A 6,553-nucleotide genomic window follows, 5' to 3' on the forward strand; every position below is an offset into this window, starting at 1 on the left:
TTTTGCGTCAATTCGTGTGGCACCCATACATCGAGCTTCTTCTTGAGACCAGCCTTATGCAAATGGTTCCAAACGGTTTTCTGGCTAATCTTCAGTTCCTGGGCAATGGAATAAGTGCTCACACGCCGGTCCGACTCGACGATTTCCATGATTTTATCGACATTTTTGACGATTGGCTTACCAGAGCCTCATCTTCGACGTCCATATTACCAGAACGGAATCGTTGGAACCACCGCTTTGCTGTTGCATTCGATACTGTATTGAATCCATAAATAGCACAAATTTGTTTGGCCGCCTGCTCCGCCTTTTCACCTTGGTCGTAGTGGTATTGAAGAATGTATCGAATTTTCTCTTTTTTTACCTCCATTTTGGAACGCTGTAACACACAACTGCCTTGACCAAACACAAAACTGTCACAGAACTTTTTTTGAAGCGTAATGTCACCTTTAAATCGATGTATAATATGACCCGATGCGATGTATACATCGTGAGATATGGCTCACTAAAGACATCTAGCGGAAAACGCTCAGAACTTTTTACTTCACCTAATATATGGTTTCGTGATATGGCTGTTTCTATTAAGATGGTTTCATTATAATTTTTCGATACGTTTACATATACAAGGTCTGTTCAAAAAGTATCGCGAATTTTGTGTTTTTTCAAAAATTATTTATTTATTCATAAATATCTATTTTATCTCCTTCAAAGTAATCCCCATCAGATATTATACATTTATGCCAACGTTTTTTCCAATCCTCAAAGCACTTCAAAAAATCATTTTTGTGATCTTGTTCAGCTTCTCCTTTGATGCCGTCTTTATCTCCTCAATCGTAGCGTAGCGTCGTCCTTTCATGTGCCTCTTCAGTTTCGGGAACAAGAAAAAGTCACAGGGGGCCAGATCTGGGGAATACGGTGGCTGCGGCATCATTAGTGTGTTGTTTTTGGCCAAAAATTCGCGCACAAGCAACGATGTGTAAACAGGGGCGTTATCATGGTGCAAAAGCCAATTTTTGTTCTTCCATAAATCTGGGCGTTTCTGGCAGATTGCTTCGCACAAATTGCGCATAATTTGCAGGTAATATTCCTTATTGACCGTTCTACCTTGTGGCAAGAACTCATGATGCACCACGCCCCTGCAATCGAAGAAAACTGTAAGCAAAACGGTTTCTTCGGTCTTGGCTCGTGCGGCAGCTTCCATTGGGATGATTGAGCTTTGGTTTCCACGTCATAACCATAAACCCATGATTCGTCACCAGTTATGACCCTCTGGAGCAAATTTGGGTCGTCGTGGACAGAGTTCAACAGCTTTCCAGCAATGTTAATGCGATGCTGGAATAGGCAAAAATCGAAGACAAGCCAAAACACATCCAAGCAAAACAGCTGTCAAAGATAAACTGAATATTCAATGGCCGAACTTGTCGGCATAAGTGAGGGGCATGAGTACCAACATAACGCCACAAAAAAATCGAAAATCGAATATATGTAACCCGTGGAAATTCAAAATTCGCGATACTTTTTGAGCAGACCTTGTATATGGTAAATAGAAAAGGTTAAGTATAAGAGAAATATTAATTTTTTAAATTATAACAGTTTATTTTTAATAAATTTTATTAATTTGCAATAGCATTGTGCACAATATCTTCCACAGCACATGCCAACAGTTGCAGTCGACAAGAAAATCGCTGTAGAAATCGTCGCTCACGCGTATTGTTTTAGCGACGTAACACAATTCGATATTTTTAGATTCGTAACATAAATCGGTGATATTAATCTGTTACAAGACGTTTACAAATTTTTTAAATTTCATTTGAACAAGATGCGTATTTTCACATAGCCATAAATACATTTGATAGATGCAATGTTCGAGATTTAATAACATATTCATTGTTTGCGAATTTAAATACATAAACTTATTTAATAGAGCTTCATAATTTTATTGTTGTGCACCTTACAAAATTCCAACGCTAGTTTTCGAATCCTTATTGGTAAAAAATGAGATTCCATTGACTCTATAAGTCGCTCGATGTCTGCACGTTTTTGAATCAGCGTTCTCCATATTGAAATAGGCAAAATCTATTGTATACCGCAATTATCGCCAAGGGCAATTTCTACGAATAAGACAGATCCTGCGCAGATTCTGATTTTTTCATATTTTTATGATGTGGATGTTAAAGCCATCTCCTTCCCAAAATACGAGCTGCTCGATACGGTATGAAAATTAAATTATAAGGCTATGGAAAAAAGAATCTGAAATAATTAATGTTTCGAAAGTGTTTGTAAACATCGTGAAGATGTAGCAAATATTTTAACTTACATGTCTTATGTGCGTGTCGTATAATTGATCCTTCTTGCTTAAAGATGCTTCGTCTTCTTTGATTGAAACGTAATAATTATTGCGTTTCCTTCTATCACTGATAGTATACATTTTGAATCACAGCTTGGTGGTAGAACATTTTGTAGAGCTATTGATGTAAGAACGCAAATGAGTTACTTAAATACTCACAATTTCCTACCCATTGCGTTGTTTTCAACACTATTTGCCCATAAACTATTGTTTTTTCGAAAAGCGCTAAAAGACATATAAGAACATGTTTCAAACGGATGAAGATATTTAAGACGTATAGGAAAGTGAAAGCATGGATTTTCTTTATCCTTATCTAAGAGTTAGTTTTGGAACCGTATACTTAAGTATTTACGGCAAGATAACGTTCACAGTTTGCTATCGGCTTCGTACGGGCTCTGTCCATAAACTTTTCCTTTCGATAAGTGCTAAAAGGCATGTCAAAACATTTTTCAAAGAGCAAAAGAAAAAATGGGACATATATGAGAGTGAAAGACAAGGGTGTGGATTTTCCCTCTTCTTTATATGAGAGTCTGTTTTGGAACGTATACTTGATTACATGTGACATGATAACGTTTACAGTTTCTTATCGGCTTCGTAAAAACTGTACATAAACATTTTCTCCATTTGATAAGCACTAAAAGACATGTTAAAAACATATTTTAAATAAAAAACTTCCGAGACGTATATATGTGAGGTTGAGGCTGGTATTTGTCGGCTTCCGTCACAGAAGGGGCACAGGAAGATTTTTCCTATCCCGAAGGTGACAGATTTGTTCGACCACATATGCGCCATTCGGAAACATCTGTCTGAGAGACACGATGCGATAGATGAAATGTATTGTTCCGATTGCAGAAATCCGCTATTTCAAACAAACCATGAAATATGTGCCCCATATGCACGACGTAAATGTTTTTATAAATATACTGAAAGATTATTTCGAAGAACGCAGTGGAAAAGTGGAAGAATTCGCGCGAATTTAGTACCGTTCGTAGGAAGAACAATACAAAGAATGTCTCGAGTCGTTGGAGGAACTTTGCCGAGTGGAAAACCATGCTTTTCGGGTAGTTTAGTGCATTTGTTGGTCACTCGTATCACATTACACGAAGGTCTAAAAAATTCATTACGTACACGTTTTAAATATGCTGGTGCCGGATATTTTAATACAGAACTCTTATGGTGAAAAAGTGACTCCGCATTCGATAGCCGCGTATTAACCGGGGTGGTTGTAAACTCAAATTATATCGAATCTCTACGACTTTTCCAAGATGCAAAGAACATAGTGATTGAACATGTGCGAAACGCTAGAGAAACACACAGGTCACTCAAAATGAAAACATGTGTTGAATGGTTTGTGCCGGGTGATAAACGCGCAGCCAAAAGTATCAATACGACAAACTGTGAACTCTTTTCTACATTTGACTTAGAAAAGTGGTATGAGCAGTGCGTGATCGAACCCACTTTAGCATTTTTGGAAGAAATCCAAGAACACGATAGCGGGTAGGCAATGTTGCAAAAACTCGATCTGACGGTAAATGTAAACAAGTACAATCCGATACAGGCGGGCTGTAATTTCGAAATTACCGCGCGAGATACGACTGAAAAGAGCAGTAATCAACGTGCAGTCCATGAGCAAAGCGTGTTTTGCGTTGGCAGTGGTCGCAGGTCTACATCCAACCAAAAAAAATGCAGATCTCGTATCCTCGAATTCACATTATAAATAAGTATTAAATCTATAGAATATTCAATTTCCGTTATCTGTGAAAACAGATAACAAAATTCGAACCATTGAACAATATATCCATTAATGTATACAACGTTGAAAAGAAGGTGGAAAAGGAAACGACAAGACCCGCAATTTTCCAATACGCCTCACTGACCGGACAGTGGACAAACACGTCAACCTTTTGTAAATATATACATACTAGAATCGCGAGATGACAACGTTTAAAGTTTTACTTGGATAAAAAACTTGTCCCAACTCGTGAGCTCGCAACTGAACAAGAGAAAAAACAAAAAGAACATCTGTGACCATTACGTATAAATTTAGAAAATTTTCATACAGAACTGAAAATATCTCACGTAAAAAGAACTTAAAAAATATTTCTGCAGGTGTTTGCACTACTTCAAGTCGGAAATGAAACTGAAGATTCATGCTGCAGATTGTACGAGGGTGGTCCCTGAAGTACCTGACCCAACAAAGAAAACACAAAAATTTTAGAAAAAAATGTATTTATTTTTCAACATAATCTCCTTTCAGCTCTATACACTTTTCCTAGCGATGTTCAATAAGTTCGATACCCTTTTTATAATAAGAACTGTCTTGCTCCTCAAAATAGCCATTAACTGCCGACATCACTTCTTCATCGTTGGAAAATCTTTGACCACTAAGCTATTTTTTCAAGTTTGGAAACAGAAAATAATCCGAGGGGGCGTTTCTTGCTATAAAACTTCGCTAAACACTCAATAGAAACATCTTCACGACACTGTTTTTGCTCGAGTGTGAGCAAACATGGCACCCATCTTGCACACAGCTTTTTCATGTCCAAATTTTCAGATAATATGCGATGTACCGCACATTTTGAAATGCCTACTATGTCTGCTAGCTCGTGCACTTTCAGTCGACGATCATCCAGTACCGATTTGTGGATTTTCTTCACCATTTCTGGAGTCGTCACCTCATTTGGTCGACCACTGCGATGCTCGTCTTGGCAGCTCGTACGGCCTCGTTTAAACTCTGCTATCCAATATTTTACTGTTTTAAACGAAGGAGCAGACTCACCCAGAGTAGAATCCAGTTCAGCTTTTATATTGGTTGGGCTGAGGCCTTTCAAATAAAAGTATTGTATCACATAACGATGACCAATTTTCTCCATTTTCACAAATTCACTGAAAACGTTCACTATTGATGGCTGCCAAACAAATACTAAACAGCGTGGCGTCTTCAAACTTGAAACATATGCTTTATAGATTGTGTACTTTCTAATACAGTGATATTTTTCAAACAACTACCGCCATCTCTAGGTCAGGCCGGGTACTTCAGGGACCACCCTCGTAGAAAGATGTAGAACGATTTTGTTATCATGTTACCTAGCGAGAACAACAAATGGCTCAGTTTCAACAACTATAGCAGAAAAGAGCGCACCCCGTACGTGCTGAATGCGGACCTGGAATGCACGCTGGAGAAGATTGCAAAAGAAAACTCAAAAGAATACGCATTATATCAACAACACCAAGTATTTAGTATGGAGCATTACATGCGTTGCTTGTATGATAATTCATTATCCAGAAATAATTTTCATCGCGATACCGATTGTATCTCGCGGTTCGTCGAGCAGTTGGAACAATTAGTGCACCATGTAAAGAATATTAAAATGTATGTTAAATGTTAAATGTATAAAATGTAAAGAATATTTTTTTCACTAATGCTTCCATAGTAACTTTGTCAAAAGATCAATGGAAGACATTTCGTAACGCAACGCGCTGTCACATATGCGAAAAACTATTCGAGACAGATGATAAGAGAGAGTACATTCATTGCCATTTTAACGGTCGCTTTAGATGTCCTGCCCATTTAAATTGTAATTTAAATTATTGAAATTTATTTCGTATTCCCATTGTTTTTCACAATTTATCAGGTTACGATTCGCATTTTATTATAGAAGAAATAGCTAATTCGTTTGAAGGCTCAATTAATGTGCTACCAATAACTAAAGAAAAATATATTCCATTTAGGAAAAATGTTCAAGATACAGCTGAAAAATCAAAGTTTGGATATTACATACAATTACAATTTTTCGATTCGTAAAAATTTTTGAATACTAAACCTGGACGAATTGACATTTTTCCTCAATAAAGATAAATTAAATATTATCTGGCCAAAATTTTCAAACTTATTGTTTGAAGATTTTGCGTTATTGACGCCAAAAGGTGTCTTTCCACACGAACACCTTGATTCTGTCGACAACCGCAGAATCCGTGTTTACTATTGCGCGAATCATTTTAGAGTGTGTTGAGGGGTGAGACATTACCCAAGAGCGATTACGCGTACGCTGTGAATGTCTGTCAACGATATTCTAATGGAACATTAAGCGAATATAACGACATGTATTTGAAAACTTTTGTTTTGTGATTGGCAGATATCTTTGAAAATTTCCGCGATAGTTGTATTAGGTTGGTGCGTATGAAATGTCGCATTCTCTTTACATGCGG

General features: G+C 37.3%; 1 pseudogene; it reads right to left on the reverse strand.

Annotated features, from left to right (window-relative positions):
• LOC106748060 overlaps window positions 1-367 on the reverse strand; it is a 4,941-nt pseudogene extending 4,574 nt beyond the window's left edge.
• Between the last annotated feature and the right edge of the window lie 6,186 nt (window positions 368-6,553).

Source organism: Dinoponera quadriceps, unplaced genomic scaffold (genome assembly GCF_001313825.1).
Source record: "Dinoponera quadriceps isolate SergipeBrazil2010 unplaced genomic scaffold, ASM131382v1 scaffold2718, whole genome shotgun sequence".
In the NCBI taxonomy this organism is placed as follows: Eukaryota; Metazoa; Arthropoda; class Insecta; order Hymenoptera; family Formicidae; genus Dinoponera; species Dinoponera quadriceps.